The sequence below is a fragment of the Pseudopipra pipra genome, chromosome W (assembly GCF_036250125.1).
Source record: "Pseudopipra pipra isolate bDixPip1 chromosome W, bDixPip1.hap1, whole genome shotgun sequence".
NCBI lineage: Eukaryota > Metazoa > Chordata > Aves > Passeriformes > Pipridae > Pseudopipra > Pseudopipra pipra.
Genome location: NC_087580.1, coordinates 26,403,358 through 26,419,909, shown reverse-complemented (window position 1 = coordinate 26,419,909; position 16,552 = coordinate 26,403,358). Strand labels below are relative to the sequence as shown.

The following is a 16,552-nucleotide window of genomic DNA, read 5'->3' as shown; positions in this document are numbered from 1 at the left end:
CAACACATTCTCATCCAGCAGCTGGCGCAGCAGGGCTTTAACAGTCTGCACTGCAAACCTGTGTGCAGAGCACAGCCCAGGTCAGGCACAGAGCCCTGGCATCAGCCCCAAGGGCGTGGCAGGGAGAAGGGACTGGGATGGAGCACCTGTTGGGGTTGGGGGGAAGGCTGCGCTGCTCCCGGCATCGCCTCCAGAAGGTCTCGACCTCCTCTGACATCTCCTCTGTGCTGATGAAAACTTGGAAGAGCAGAGTCAGAAGGAGGCGCGGGAAATTGTCCTTCAATGCACTTGGGCACCAGGAGTGGGAGAGCTGGATGATCTCCCAGAGTGCCACAGTTGCCTGCCAAAGACAAAGCACCCAGAGACAGCTCTCAGGGCCCAGATGTCCATGTGGCAGGGCCCAAGCGTGGCAGGGACAGGCCAGAGGAGACACAGGGGGATCCCCCAGCCTGGTGTCCCTGAACCTGCCCCTAAGCCAGGCTTGCAGCCCAGTGCCTGGGGCAGGGAGAAGCAGTGGTGAGGGAGGATGGAAAGGCATCCCAGAGGCAACCTGGGGGTGAGCAGAGGCCAGCTCAAGAAACTCACAGCCAGGGCAAAGACATCCCTCTCATCCCCATCAGAGGTGCGTCTCCTGTGCGCTGGCCAGTATTCCAGCACATGGAAGAGGATCTGCAGCACCGGCTCCTTAGTCCATCTGGAGGAGATGAGTGTCTTCCACATGGTGCGAGCAGCTCTGTGGAGTCACAACTCTGGTTCAGGGGGGTCTGGGACACAGCTCTGTGGCCTGGGCAGCTGCAGGGCCCAGGTGACAGAGCCACGGTGCCTTGTGGGGCAGGGAGGCAGGTTGGCCTCAGGATTGGAGGCTGACATGCCAAAGCTGGCAAAGACAGGAGCTGGAATGTCCTGGAAGTCTCCATGTCTCTGGCACCCCATTTGGGAACGACTGTCCAGGGAGATGGAGTCTAAACGCAGGTGAGCCCTCAAGGCAGGTGGGCCCCATACCTGTCACAGGCTGGGGCAGAGCGCAGCAGGGTCACTGCAACATCCGTGGGGTGTGCCTCGGTCAGCAGGACCAGAGTCTTGTCCAGCCTGTGCTCATCAGACACATTGGATGTGAGCCACTGATGGATGCACCTGACTATGGCCGGCACCTGGAGGGGACATGGGGGACAGTTGGAGAGCTGCCAGAGCCAGTAACTTGCCCAGCTTCCCCCAAGAAGTGCTCCCCTTGCCACCACACTCTGCTGGTCTCAAAGGCTGAGGGGACCCAGAGCAGCCAGCGTGAGGGGCCACAGCATCCCTGGGGGACTGGAGCCCTGGCCACAGGCTGCTTACTTGCTTTGCTTTGTAGACACCGTTCTCCACAAGCATATCCAGCAGGGCAGCGCTGGTCTGGGCATTGAAGAGGTTTGCCATGTCCCCAGTGGCCATGAAAGTGGCCTCTTCATGCCAAATGCACCTGATGAATCTGCAAACCAGCTACAGGAGAAAGGCAAGGAAGAGAGAGGGATGTCCCCTGGAGGGCTGCGACAGCGGTGCTGGGCTGAGCAGTGAGAGCAGGCCCAGCCCAGGCGGGGATGGCTGCAGGTACCTGTGCTGCCCTGCGGAAGCGGCCACGGGCACGGAGCTGCTCTTCTGTCCGCTCCTGGCCTGCATCTGGCAAAGAGCGAGCGTGCTCAGAGCTGAGGGTGTGCGGGAGAGGCCGGAGAACACAGCCCAGGCCTGGGCTCCAGGAGCAGGCAGGGCCAGCCCCGGGATGCCCAGTGGATGGAGCACGGCTGCCAGGAGATCAGCCCCGGCCCCTCTGCCCCCCTCCCTTTCCCTGAGCATGTCCAGAGCAGATGGGACAGGATGAGGCAAAGGGGGCTGCAGCCACCAGCCCTGTGGCCCAGCTCCAGCACTCACCCTCCTGCGGGGGCTGCACCTGCTGCACCTCTTCAGGCTGCTGTGCTGGAGCAGCCCTAGGGCTTTCCTCCTTCTCCTCCTCCTTCACCCAGGCCAGCTTGGGCACCGTGGGGGGTCTCTGCTGCATGTCTCCGTCTGGTGTTATGGCTACCTGCAGCAGAGATGCCATTAAAAAAGCTTTGGCTTTCCAAGTCCTGCAGTCGTGCCTTGAAGGCAGCTGCAAGAGAGAAGCCTGGGAAATAGGTCGCCTCATCCCATCCCACTGTCTGGCCTCAAGGGCACCTGACCCAGGGACTGGAGATGCCTTGAGCAGCCCCAGGTCCCCAGGTCCCACAGTCTGGCCTGGAGGATGCACAGGGGAGAGGTGGAGAGCTGCCAGAGTGAGCAACTTGCCCAGCTTCCCCCGAGAAATGCTTCCCTTCCCAGCACACTGTGCCAGCCTCAAAGGCTGAGGGGGCCCAGCGCACTCAGCTTGGGGGGCCACAGGCTGCTTACTTCAGCAGAGACAGCTCTCTCCTCAAGAAACTCCAGGCTGGGGGTATCGGCCAGGCGCTGAACAGGCGCGGCGTCAGTGCTCGCCACGCCCTCCATCGCTGTGGCGTCGGCCTCCTCCGTGAGACCAGGCAGCACAGAGTCACAGTGTGACACATCATCGGTGGACGTGGTGTCCCAGTGGGTTGTGTGATCAGTGGTTGCGGTGTCACACTTTGCTGGGGCAGCAGTCGACGCGGTGCTGACATCAGGATTTGTCAGCTGGGTCGGGATGGTGTCAGGCTGGGCCTGGACATCAGCTGGTGTGATCCTGGCCTTTCTACGCCGACTGCCCATGAATTTCATAAATGTCTGCAGGAGAAAGAAGGGCAGGGAAGAGAGGGATTTCCCCTGGAGGGCCGCGACAGCGGTGCTGGGCTGAGCAGTGAGAGCAGGCCCAGCCCAGGCGGGGATGGCTGCAGGTACCTGTGCTGCCCTGCGGAAGCGGCCACGGGCACGGAGCTGCTCTTCTGTCCGCTCCTGGCCTGCATCTGGCAAAGAGCGAGCGTGCTCAGAGCTGAGGGTGTGCGGGAGAGGCCGGAGAACACAGCCCAGGCCTGGGCTCCAGGAGCAGGCAGGGCCAGCCCCGGGATGCCCAGTGGATGGAGCACGGCTGCCAGGAGATCAGCCCCGGCCCCTCTGCCCCCCTCCCTTTCCCTGGGCATGTCCAGAGGGGATGGGACAGGATGAGGCCAAGGGGACTGCAGCCACCAGCCCTGTGGCCCAGTTTCAGCACTCACCCTCCTGCGGGGGCTGCACCTGCTGCACCTCTTCAGGCTGCTGTGCTGGAGCAGCCCCAGGGCTTTCCTCCTCCTTCTTCCTCCGGAACAGCCTGAGCAGGCTGAAGCGTCTCCCTGCCATGCCACAGTCTGGTGTCCGGGGCACCTGCAAGAGAGAAAGAGAACCTCGGAGAAACTCCGGGCCCTAAGTCCTGCAGAATGGCCTTGAGGCCACCTGCCGCAGGGATTGGAGACACCTCGGAGAAGCTCCGGGTCTCCAAGTCCTGCAAAAGGGTCTTAAGATCACCTGCCACAGGGCTTAGAGACACCTCGGAGAAACTCCGGGTCTCCAAGTCCTGCAAAGGGTCTCAAGGGCACCTGCCACAGGAATTAGAGACACCTCGGAGAAACTCCGGGTCTCCAAATCCTGTGGAAATGCCTCGAGGTCACCTGAAAGAGAGAAAATCCTCTAAAACGCTCCGGGTCAGCAAGGCACGAGTTGGCTGCGCGGGGGCTCCGCACAGCACCGCTCTGTCCCGTCCTGTCCCGTCGCCTGCTCCGAGGAGCACTGTTGACACTGTGGCCGTGTCACCAGCAGCACCTCTGTCACCGCGGGTCATAAAGGGCCCTTGGACACCCTGCCCCCTTCCATCCCACCGGCCGTGCCCAGCGTGTCACAAAGGGCCCTGGGACACAGTGCCACGTGGCCTGGGGCCTCCCCCAGCCCCGCCAACCTGCCCCACCTTGGAGGGAATCCACTCTCTGAAATATCTAATCTGGCTGGACCTGAACTGTAGGAACAGCTCAAGAAATGAGCAAACACTCCCCTCCTGTGCCTGCTCACGGCAGCACAAGGAGCCCCCTCGGCCGCCGACTCAGTCGCAGCAGGAAGGGCACGGGGCCTTCCACACAAGCTGGCACGGCCTCCTTGGGAGAAGTGCTGGCTGGTGGCCATCCTAAACAGGGGGGCTGACACCGAGAAGGAAGGTGTGGGCAAGGGCACCAATGCTGTTGGGAGCCCTTTGGCCAGGGCTGCACCCAAATCAGCAGCTGTGGCAAGTCCTGGCCCAAGGAGACCTGCCAGTGCCCCGAGTCCTGGCAAGGCTGCTGCTCGTCTCCGGCCCCAAAGAGCTGTGCCCCCATGTATTATTTCGTTTGAATACATGCCCGGAATAAAGACAAGTGCAACAGACATTCCAGCAGTACAAAAAATCTTTTATTGCAGTGAGAATAAAAACTAGCAAAGAGAATCAAAAGCTAAAAAAGAATACAAAAAAACTGCTTTATCAGTTGGCATTCATACAATACTATGAACAGCTTTTGTTATAGTTAACTAGTAAAAAGGGAATTAAAGGAACATTTAAAGGATATTAAAACAATACTACGAGTGGCTTTTAATACAATATTAACTGGTAAAAAGGGAATTAAAAGGATATAAAAAAGGATATAAAACAGTGGCTTTCTCAATTACTTCCTGTCAATAAACTGTGCTTACCCACACAGACAGGCCAGGGCTGCCAGGATCTGCAGCAGCTGGTCGGTGCCCGTGCTTAGCGGGCGTCCCGGTGGAACAACACAGTCTCCATGGCAGGATGAGGATCGCTCACCCCAGCAGCTCTGACACCCCATTTTATCAGCTCTACATTGCACCACGTAGGGCCAGTACCCAGTATAAGGTGATGCCTGAGTGGCAGCCAAACCCCGCCTGTTCATCACCTGATAGCAACAGTCTGTGCGTGCCCTGCTGTAGGGCAAGGGGCCAGCGACCCCTGCCCACAGAATCTTCCTCCCATCATCATCTTTCTCACCCCTATGTATGACCTCTACCACTGTGTTTCAAGGGTAGATGTATCTATCTTGCAATATGTAGCAAAACCAAGGAAGAACTCAGCTCTGATAACAGGGGATATCAAGCTGACTTGCTAAAAAGCACAATGGACCTTACAATTCGCTTGTGCCATGAAGTTACATTGTACCATACTCTGGCTGGTTTCACATCCTAATATGATTCCTTTCTCACGCCTCTATGCTCCATTGATCATCTAATTCAAAAGTACCCCCCTTACAGACATGAAACAGTTTAAAGTCCTGTAGATGTAGAGATGAAAAAGTCATATCTAAAATGTAGTGCTGGCTTGTTCCTCAGCATTTGCAAAATTCCTTCCCAGCAGGTGCCAGGATGGGTGGGCAGGAGGTGACTTGCTTTATTCAGACCATTCTTGTACGTGTGACTGCTGCTCTTTCACCCCTTTCCCCCTAATTCTGGGTTGGTTTCTAGAGCTGTTTTTGAAAGAAACACTTTTTTCAGTCTCACACGTGAATATTTTCAAAGAAATACAAGACACGAAAATCTAGTAAAACCAATATTTAACAAAATGGTGAAATCACACTCCTTTATGTACTCTGAGCACTCTGCTACTGGTAGTTTGTGTAGTTCTCCATATACTGGAAATGTAACAAAGGATCAAGCAATTTTCTGTGTATTCTTTATTTCCTTTTAAATTTTTTTTCTGTCATCAAATTGGCTGCAGGATTTGGTCCTGTCTTTGTGGAGGATGAATGCCACTGTCTTTTTATGTTTGATATTTTATTGCTCAGGGGGACTGTCAGTGGGAGGGGGTGGTGGGAAGGATCCTCCACTCAGGGGCTGGAGCTTCAGCTTCTAAAGAAGGCTGTACTTAATCAAAGAACTGCAACTCAGGATTTCTCCCTGCATTCCAGAACTTTTCATTTAGCCAGCTGAGAGTGCCCAGGGCACAGCCAGGTTAATGTTTAACTCTTCCAACACTGTGCTCATCCCGAGGATATCCTGTCATCCTGAGAAGAAGGAAGGGAGATGCTGTGCCTATTCCCTGTGGCTGTGCAGGGAGTAAAATCTTCAAAGCCGTGGCCCTTCTGAAGGAGTTGATCTTGTGTTAATCCTCAGTAGTCAGCACTGAAAATTCTGTATCTGAGACACTGAATGAAAAGGAGAGTTGCTGAGAGGCTTGTTTGGGGGAGAGTGTTTTTTTGGTTTGTTTTTGTGGGGGTCTTTTAGTGCCAAATGAAGGTTGGATCATGAAAATCAGTCTTGTCACAGACAAAAACTGTAAAGGCATTTAAACGCTTTCAGATGCTGTAACCATTTTCCTTTCTTTCACTTTCTCACCCCTTGCAAATCAGAGACAATTCCTAGAGGACAGGAGAATAAAATAAACAAAAAAAAATATTTTTTTTCTGCTCTTGAGGCCTGTGTCAGGTCTGTTTTGAATGCATTTGAATCCTGCTGCTTCCAGGCTCTTTTACAAGTAGCACCAGATAAATACCTATGAACTACTGAGATGAGAGTGATCATTCTTCCTTCACAAAATGTCTCTTTTTTTTTTTTTCCTATCATTTGTCCCTTTTGTGTTACCTACCATGGAGTGACTATATTTTTGTTCTAAGCTAATTCACTGCTGCTGTTTTGGGTACAACTAATGTAAAGCAGCAAACCTGTAACATGCCAGAAACAGGCTACAGTGGGTTGAAGACACAGCTTATGTTTGACTGTGTGTAAATACAGAGAGTTAGTTGGGTTTATCTGAGAGCCTGGCAGAAGGAGAGAGGAGCAGGACAAACTGTTTTCAGTAACTGTGCTGTTCAGACACCTGATAAGATGGAGAGTGCTTTGGAACTACTGATATGCTTTGAATAAGAAAAGAATAATCAGGTCCATTGGCACTGGCTTATCAGGAAGGAAGTAAAATGCCAGCACTTTTACATGAGCAAAAGGAAATGTTTTAGACACTTTGGGCCATTTTTCCACTGAAATTAAATAGCAGGGTGCTTTTGAGTGTGCTGTAAGGAGTGGAAGGATTTATTACCTTGACAGAATGACAGGTGAATGTGTTTAGAGAGGAGTCCTCAGCAACAAGAACAGCTCTTTTGAGAAGTTGCCACATCTATTCCTGCTTTTTTTGTTAGAGATTCAGTAATTCTCTCCTTTCTTTCTCCCTGAAGTGCAGTGGCTCACTTACAATGTGCAGTTTTTCAGAGTGTAACACACTTGTGCATTTTGTAATATCCTGGCAGAATGTTTGATATTGGGCGTGTAACAGGTTGTTCATAAAATAATGCTGGATCATTGACTGGTGTGTCCTCTGCCTTCAGTCCCTGGGTATTTTCATGTTCCAAAAAGAATATATCTCAGCCTGTGCTGGGAAGGGAAGGTGTGATTCACCATTAACTTACCCCAGCAGGCATGAAACATGCTCAGATGCACTATTATCTTCTCAAAGTTTACAGATTTTTATTTCTGTACCTTTTCAAAATTTGTTTCTAGGTTCTTTCACATGCTTACATTTAATTTGGGGATATTCAAATTCAATGAATGATAGTGCACAAACATATTTGATTGATTTTGGATTCTAATTGATTCCTGTCAATGAGATTCCTGTGACACTCCGAAATCAATGATATGTGATTCAACCAAGGCACCACTGTCCTGTACATTAGGTAGCAGTTGGGAATTTAGGAACTAAATGTTCACAAGCTATAAATTGACAAAATGTTTAGATTTCAATAGCCCTTTGTTTGGCATTTATTCACCCAAATATGTTTCTTGGGAAAGTTAGTTTTCCAAAGGGCAGGCTTTCAGTGAAAGAAAGGTCATTGATTTCAGGTCTATTAAATTTTAGCTAAAAACAACAGGCTCCATTGGGATGTAAAATAATTTAAGTATTTACTGCAGGCAACCTTCACGCTTTAGAGTTGTTGCTCAAAGGTTTCATTCTTCTATGAAGGTGTCAACTGTAAATATAAAAATGCCTCACTGAAAATGTAATGGTTCAAAGATTCTAACTGAAATAAAAATTCCTGCCTGGGAAAGCACTATAATCAAAAGAAAGTGGTCTTCACTTTTTTTTTCCTGTGGAAGCCCCACTTGAAAAGAGTGCTTCAAGGCAGCAGGGTTGGTAGGGAATGCCAATTTTAATTTATTTATTTATCTACTCTCCCCCACAGATGATGATAGTCTGGCTTTGGAATCAGCAATACACTTCAGCCACTAATACAAGGCAATATGTGAGCTGCTGCTGCTTCCAAAATGCAGTATCCTGGCATTTCAGTCAACTTTATAATCAGGCAAAAACCCACCTGGCAATCTTAAAATCTAGCTTCTGAAGCACTTTTATTTCTGAAAGCTTTATATGTCTTTTTATATCTTTTTAGCATATATTCAGTTTCTTGGGAGCAGTGGCCAGGATGTACACTGGATGGATGACTGGGGTGGGGAGTCTCTCCCCACCCTCTGCTTTTTTTTTTCCTCCCCTTTAATTTTAAAAAGAGGTGTGATAATTGTGCATTAGGTAATGCTGGAACATGAATCCTGCAGATGCAGCTGTTGACAACATTAAGATGGGGGATTTGTACCATTGTTAGGGAAGTTAGCAGAGATTTTCCAAGCTGAGAAGGACAGCCTGCTGCCAAGCTCTGGCATCTCTCTTAAGAAATCTTTTGCTTCAGGGATGCCCTGAGGGAAATGATGACTGGGTTCTTTTCTAAAGTCACAAACTGCCTGATTTCTCTTCCATAGCATTCAGAATGGGACTCCTTGTTCCAGCCTGCCTGCTCAGGGTTTTGTGGTGCTGGGTTAGGGGTTTCATGTGGGTTTTCTCCTGGGATAAAGTTGTGTACAGTGAATACTGATTATTCATCCCATGTCTGGGACACTGTCTACATCTTGAATTTAACTCAGAGCCTGTGTAAATGAGGAATGCATTGAAACAAAGTCAGGGATCCTTCAGTGACTTGTTTTTGTGAGTTCAATCTTCTGAGACCTCTGATGAGTCTGGCAGGGCAGTACCTGTGTGCAGAGGGGCAGGGAAAGAGAGTCCCAGCAGAGCAGCAGTGCCAGGGAGCAGCAGCATTTGGCCTGTTGAGAGCTGCTCTTTTTCTCCTGCCACCCTCCCCTTCTGGGCCTCGGCTGAGGCCTCAGTGCTCTGGGCCTTGGTCCCTGGGCTGGGCTGGGTCAGTCCTGTGGCCATGGCACTGCTGGCATGAGCTGGGCTCCACTGCACTCTTTCCACCACACAAGGGGCTCCATTTGCTCCGGGCACAGCCTGAAGCCTCAGCTCTTCTTCTCAAGGGCTCTCAAGAAGGCGGCCAAGGAGCAGACTCTCCAGAGGGTCCTTGCCTTGCTGGTTTCTCCCTGGAGTCCCTGTGCTGCCCTCAGGGTCTCACTGTGGGGGCTGGAGGGGCTGAGGCTGCTCCAGCTGGTGCTGGTGGTGGCCAGTGCCCCTGGAGATGGCAAATGGGGCCTGAGGAGCCCGGGGCCGATTCTCTGCTGCTGTGCTGGGGAGCGGGGCTGGCCCTGGGGCTGCAGGAGCTGCCTGAGCTGATGATGTGCTGAGCATTGCAGACCCAGAGGGCCTGTCCCTGAGCTCCATGGCCTCCATGTCCTGCTGCAGGGCCAGCCCTGAGTGTGCTGCTCTGCTGGGCTGGGGCAGGGGCAGGGAGATGGGGGGACCAGGGAGGGGCTGGACTGGGCAGTGCCAGGGAGGGGAAAACCCCAGTGTTGAGCTGAAGTGTGTGAGTGGGCAGGGTGGGGGCTCTGCCCCACCGAGGGCACCTCTGGAGTCAGCATTTCCTTTGGCAGCACACCTTATCTCAGACAAGATAGTTTTCCAATGTTGGCTTTCCCCCCTCTTTCCCAAGGTTTTCTTTTTTGTTTTTTGTTCCCCTGAGGGGAAAAGGGGGAATAGAAGCACATGCTGATCTCTGGTTTTATCTGTATACAAAAGGGAGCTGGGGTGGGGAGGGAGGGGGGAAACAAAGTGATTTCTCTCTCTATTCTCTCTCTTTTATCCCATTCCCGCCTCCCTCGCCACACCCCGGGCGACTGTTTCACCGCCGCCCCTCCTCGCCCGTCCCGCGGGGCAGCTCTTTTAGCTCCGGGGCGGCGGAGACTCCCCCGGCGCGGCCCTTTGGTTTTCCTTGGTTTATTCTCCGGAGCTGATTCCGTTCCGAGCTCGCCCCCCCTCTCTGGCGACCCCCGCCAGGGCCCGTCCCGGGGCGGCTCCTTCAGTGCCACGGGCGGCGGGGACCCCTCGGGGCGGCTCCCCCAGGGCCCCGCCCGCCGCCGCCGCTCCCCGGGGCCCTCCCCGCTTCCTGCCGGGATCGGACACCGCCGGCGGCCCCGGCCCTGCCGGGCTCCATCAGCCTGAGCAATTGCTGCCAAGGAGGGGCCGGGGGCTTCCTCTTGGCCTTCGTCTCCCTGGCGCTGGGGCTCGGCTTCTACCTGCGCCAGAAGGTGAGGGGGGTCCCAGGGGGTCGTGTGTCCCCCCAGAGCGTCTGTGCCCCCCCGGGGACCCCCCACCCCGGTGTCACCCCCTTTTCTCTCCCCACAGAGCTCCTGAGCCGGCGGCGGCCGCAGCCCCTCCCCGGGACCTCGGACCCAGCCTGGACCCCTCCTGTCCCTGTGAGGATTTTGGGGGGGTCGTGTGTCCCCCCCTCCCCTGCTGCCACTCCTGATCCCAGGAAAGCTTCCCAGTTCTCCCCAGTCCCGGTTATTGGGGGGCAGTGGGGAAGGGGCTTGGGGGAATCCCAAGGGGTGGAGCCGAGTTTGGGTGGGGCAGAACAGGCCCCGGGATGGATCCGGAATGGGGACCCTCCTGTGTTCCCCCCTGTCAGCCCGCTCTGGGGGGGCTCTGGGATGGCACCTGCCCCTCAATAAGGCACCCAGTACACTTTGAAAGGTGCTGGGAACACCCTAAACCTCCACACAGGCTCTGGAGGACTGCCTAAACATACTCAAAGCCCACCCAGGACCCCACCCAACCCCTTCTCTGGGGGGACTTCTCTGGGCACTGGTGGTGCTGGGAGCCCCCCCGGCTGCGGGCGAGGAGCTCTCGGGTGAGCAGGTGGCGGGAAGGGGGCAGTCAGTGGGAAAAGGGGGGTCAGAGGGGATAAAGGGGTGGTGGGACCCCAAACTGAGTGGGAGGGGAGTGGGACCCCCCAAAGGTGGAGGGGGGAGGGGCTCGAGGTTTGGGGGATGATGGGAAAGGGTAAGAGAGGTCATGAGAGTGGGGAGAGGGGAGGGTGGGACCCCCAAACTGAGCATGAGGGGGCTGGGGAGTGGGGGATGATATGGAAGGGGTAAAAGAGGGGGGAAAAAAGTAGGGATTGGGACCCCAAAAGTGATCCTGGTTGGTCTGGGGATTGAGGGGACCATGGAAAAGTGGAAGGAAGAGGGAGAAGGGTGGAAAAGGGGGGGGAATGTGGTGGGTCTGACAATCCCATGGAGGTTTTTGGGCACCAGGTTTTGAAAAACATAGTGGTTCATCTGAGTTCCCAATTTACTGTGGGGTGCTGGGGGCTCCTGGATCCACTATCAGCCTTGAATCTTGCAAACATTTTAAGTTTAGAGGAATGGGAGAGGTGTGACTGAACTTTTGTCCCGCAGGTTTTAATGATGGTAAATCAGATCTATTGACAGAAATCAATTTATTTAGGGTTCCAAATGATCAGACAAAAGATCTTCATCACAATTATTTACTGCACAATACAAACACTAAAACTACCAGGAGTACAGGATAAGATAGGACAGTGCTCTACAGTAAAGCAATTGTTGAAGCAATTCTACTCAAGCTGGCACAAAAGCAGTAATTCTTAATTAGGGATGGATGGAACTCCCCCAGACCAACACTCGTGGGGAGATCTCTGCTCTCAGCCTCCAGGAGAGACCTGGAAGGTCTCCCCGACCAAGGCAGAAATCTCCACACCCCCCAAGAAAGGTTCTATTGGAAGAAGTTGCCCCTGGGAAAGGGGACTGGCCTTTTGTGGTCGAAAGGGATGGACTGACAGTCACTGGACTCCAGGGGTTGCCTCAACATCAGGGGCTTCATTCGGGGTGGAAGCAGCGGCCGAAGCTCTTCCCGCAGTCGGGGTACTGGTAGGGCTTCTCTTATTGGTGAGTCCGCTGGTGTCTGGTCAAGGCAAAGCTGTGGGTGAAGCTCTTCCCACACTCCCCACACTTGTAAGGCCCCTCCCTGGTGTGGATGCGCCGGTGCCTGACGAGGGTGGAGTTCCGGTTGAAGCCCTTCCCGCAGTCGGTGCAGCGGAAGGGCCTCTCATCCGTGTGCGTCCGCTGGTGCTGGAAGAGATTGGAGCTGGTCTGAAACCTCTTCCCACATTCCAAGCACTTGTAGGGTCGTTCCCCGGTGTGGATGCGCTGGTGGGTGCAGAGGGTGGAGGTGTCCCTGAAGCTCTTTCCACATTCTGAACACAAATAGGGCCGTTCCCCAGTGTGGATGAGCTGGTGGATGCGGAGGTCATAGCTCTGGCTGAAGCTCTTCCCACATTCCCCACACATGTAAGGATGTGCCCCAGTGTGGATATACTGGTGGCGGCGTAGGCTGAAGCTCCGACTGAAGCTCTTCCCACATTCCAAGCACCTGAAGTGCTTCTCCCTCCTGGGAGGCTGATCAGGGACCACCAGGTTGGAGCTCTGGCTCAAGCTCTGGTCGCCTTCCCGGCACAGGCTGGCTCTTTCCTCCTCAGAGCACCCTGGGATGGCTTTGGAGCCCCTCCTGCGGGGGGATCTCCGGCCCTTTTCCTCCCCGCTGCCTTCCTGCGCCGGGGAGCCCTTCAAAACGGCCTCTCCCACCAGGGTCTCACGGGGGGATTTGTCCTCCGGGCTCTCCGTCCTCAGCTCGGGGCCTGGGGCAGGAAGCAAGAAGGACAGGGAGGGGATTTGCCTCCGGCCCACAGGGAAGGCCAAGGACATCCCCCCAACTCCGGCCCCGGCAGGACGGCGGCGCCAGCGGGGTTGTCCTGCAGCCGGGGCCATGCTCGGCTGACAGAGCCAGCACAACACCCGCCCAAAGGGACACTGACTTCCTCCTCACCTGCCTGGGGGGCCCAAGGCATCTTCCTCTTCCTCGCAGCCTCCTCCTCCATCCGCCCAAGCTTTGGGAAGGACAAATCCTGATGGGGGGGAAAACAAGGGCTGAGCGCATTGGCCTGGGGGTTCCTCCTGCCCAAGTCCATCTCTAGAACTCACCGGGCATCCTGTGTCCATAAAAACCGCCCAAACACCAAGATTCAGCCCAGAAAAACCCAAACCAACAAGATTCAGGAAAAAAAAAACCCTCAGAAATAGTGAGATGAACTCCCCACAAACTGCAAAAATTTGAGATTCAGCTAAAAAATACTATAAAATATCAAGATTCAGCCAAAAATACTCTCACAGGAGTTCCCCCTTCTCTGGTCTCTCCCGTCTTGGCTTTGGAGGGTCTCCCCTCTCTGCAATGCTGGGGGTCCCACTTAGGGATGCTGGGAGTGTTGGGGGTCCCAGGGGTCCCTTCTCCTCTGACTGTCACCTTCAGGGTACTGCGTTCTCAGACATTCCCCCTCGCCAGGTTCTCCACTCTGTTGTCCCGGGGATCCCAGGGGTCCCCACTGTCCAGGCTTCCCCTTCTCTGCGCTTCCTCTCCAGGCTCTCGGGGCTCTCTCAGCTCCCCCTCTCTCCAGCCTCCCCCACTCTCCAGGGATCAAGGTATGGGGACACCGAGGCTCCCCCATGACAACCCCGCTCCCGCTCTCCCCACTCCCCTTAGCGCCCTCTCCCACCCCTTTCCCACCCGCCCCCCAAACCCCAACTCCCCCCAGCTCCCTTTGGGGGTGACCCACCGCCCCTCACGCTCCCTTTGGGGGTCCCACCCGCTCTTTTTGCTTCTCTCGCCCCTTTCCCATCGTGGCCGCTCCGCTCACCCGACAGCGGCAGGAAGGGCAGGGACAGAGGTGGAGCAGCAACAGCAGGAGAACAATCGTCCCCCCGATCCCACGGGTGCCCAGGAAGGTGAAACCTGTCCCAAATATCCTGGGGGAGTGCAGAGGTTCGGGACATACTCGGGCTGCCAGCACAGATTTCCCTGCAAAGTCTGCAGTGAGTCAAGATCTGGAGAGGAGATTGTGCCCCATAGACGGGGTTGCAGAGGCTCCCTCAGCTCCCCAGCAAGAATCAGTAACCAAGAATATATACAAAAGGGCCCCCCAAAGATTTCGGGGAGAGTGTCCTGTAGGGAAGGGACAGTGTCACCCCAACAGGGCAGGGCTGGCAAGTGGGAGGCTGCTCCAGGGCTCTGCAAGAGGCCTCGTGCTCTGCTTGGCCCCAGCACTGCCTGGTACCAACACCCCCGGCTGAAGACCCAGCCCTGGGCAGTTTCTGCCAGAACAGCCCCACCCCCACCTGGCTCCAACCTCCTGGCAGGGACTTGCAGACAGTCAGGAGGTCTCCCCTGAGCCTCCTCTTCTCCAGCCTCAACACCCCCAGCTCCCTCAGCCTCTCCTCACACCACTTGTGCTCCACTCCCTTCCCCAGCCTCGCTGCTCTTCTCTGCACCTGCTCCAGCCCCTCCAGGGCCTTCCTCAACTCAGGGGCCCAGAGCTGGACACAGCACTCCAGGGGTGGCCTCACCAGTGCTCACTCCAGCCCAACAATCACTTCCCTGCTCCTGCTGACACACTCTTCCTCACACAGGCCACCAGCCATTGGCCCTCTTGGCCACCTGGCCACACTCTGCTTCCTCTTCAGCTTCCTGTCCATCCCCACTCCCAGCTCCCTTTCTGCCTGCCTGCTCTCCAGACACTCTGGCCCCAGCCCGGGGGGCTGACGGGGCTTCTTGTGCCCAAAGGGCAGGACCCGGCCCTTGGCCTGCTGGAACCTCATCCCCTTGCAATCAGCCCATGGATCCAGCTGGGCCAGGTCCCTCTGCAGAGCCCTCCTGCCTTCCAGCACATCAACACACCCCCAGCTTGGTGTCACCTGCACATTTGCTGATGAAATGCCTGGTTCTGCAGCAGCTGCAGATGCTCAAGGGGCAGCAGGACCAAGTCAGGGGCCTGGGGGGCTTTGGGGTGCGGGAGGGTCCTGGGGGAGCTGGGGAGGGGCTTTGGGGATTGGGGGTACAGACCAGGACAAACAGTACAGACCAGTACCTCCTCACTGCTCCCCAGATCTCTCCTGGACTTGGGCCACATTGTCCTGGGACACCTGAGCCCCCCCCAGTGCCCTCCCAGTACAGCCCAGTGCCCCCAGTACAGCCCACTGTGTTCCTGTCCCAGGGTGCCGGATGATCCCTCTTTGGGGTGGTTGGAAGGGATTTAAGGGTGGGGGCTAGCAGAGATTTAGGGGGATCTGAGGGGGGGGGTTGGATTAGAATTTGGGGGTTTTGGGGTGCTTTGGGTGCATTTAGGGGAGTTAAAAGGGGTCTTGGGAGGTCAAAAGGATCTGTAGGGAGAGGGGATTAAAAGGAAAATGGGGGTTGGGAGACATTTGTGAGGGGTTAATGATGTCTGGGGGAATAAGGAGGGGCAGCACCATGAGCAGGTGAGTCCTGATACCCCCTTGGGGTTCCCAAGATCCTCTTGGTGTCCCTAATTCTCCCCTTAACACCCTGAGACCCCCCTGGTGTCTCCAATATCCCCAGGGCCCCTCCATGGCCATAATTACCCCAATTCCACTGTCCCCTTACCCCACCCCACTGTCCCCAAACCCCATCCCTGATGTTCCCAACCCTCCATCTCACCCCAAGAGCCCCCCTGGACCCTCTGACACCAAAAACATCCCCCATCCCTGCCACGCTCACAGAAAGGCCAAGGGCATCTGGGAACACGTTGGGGACAGTGGGGGGGCTTTGGGGGGCACTGGGAGGGCTTTGGGGGGCACTGGGGGATTACTGGGGGATACTGGGACACACTGGGGGGAACCAGAGAGCATTGGGAGGGAATGGGGAGTTACTGAGGGACACTGGGAGGGCAATGGAAAGGACTGGGGGGGAACTGGGGCACACTGGGGGCATTGGCAGAGAACTGGGGAGTTACTGGTGGATACCAAGACACGGGGGGGGGGGGCACTGGGAGGTTACTGGGCCATACTGGGGGTTACTGGGTGCTCACTGCAGGATCACTGGGCCATACTGGGGGGCAGTGGGAGGTCACTGGGACACACTGGCTGGTCACTGAGGGGGTTACTGGGCCATACTGGGGGTAACTGGGAGGTCATTGGGATATACTGGGGGCACTGGGATCCCCTTTACCCAGATGTGGCACATGTCCCCCCCAGATTTTGGGGGGCATCCCTAGGACCCCTCCCCTGGGGGATCCCTTGAACCCCACTGCTGGGCTTTAGGGGACCCCCTAAAATCCCCTCAAAACCCCTGAAATCCCCCCCTCGACCCATCGAAACCTCCTCAAAGGCCCCTCATCCCTCCCCAGCACCCCCTAAACCCTCTCAGTGACCCACAAAACCCACCTGAGACTCCCCAAGCCCATTCAGGGACCCCCAATCCCCCCCACGGGCCCTCCAAACCGTCTGGGACACCTTAAACCCCCTAGAGACCCCAAAACTGCCTCGAAGGTCCCCGCAAAGCCTCCCA

General features: G+C 55.5%; 1 pseudogene; it reads right to left on the bottom strand.

Moving 5' to 3' along the window:
• LOC135405598 (zinc finger protein 850-like) overlaps positions 1-16,552 on the bottom strand; it is a 598,288-nt pseudogene that overhangs the window by 503,824 nt on the left and 77,912 nt on the right.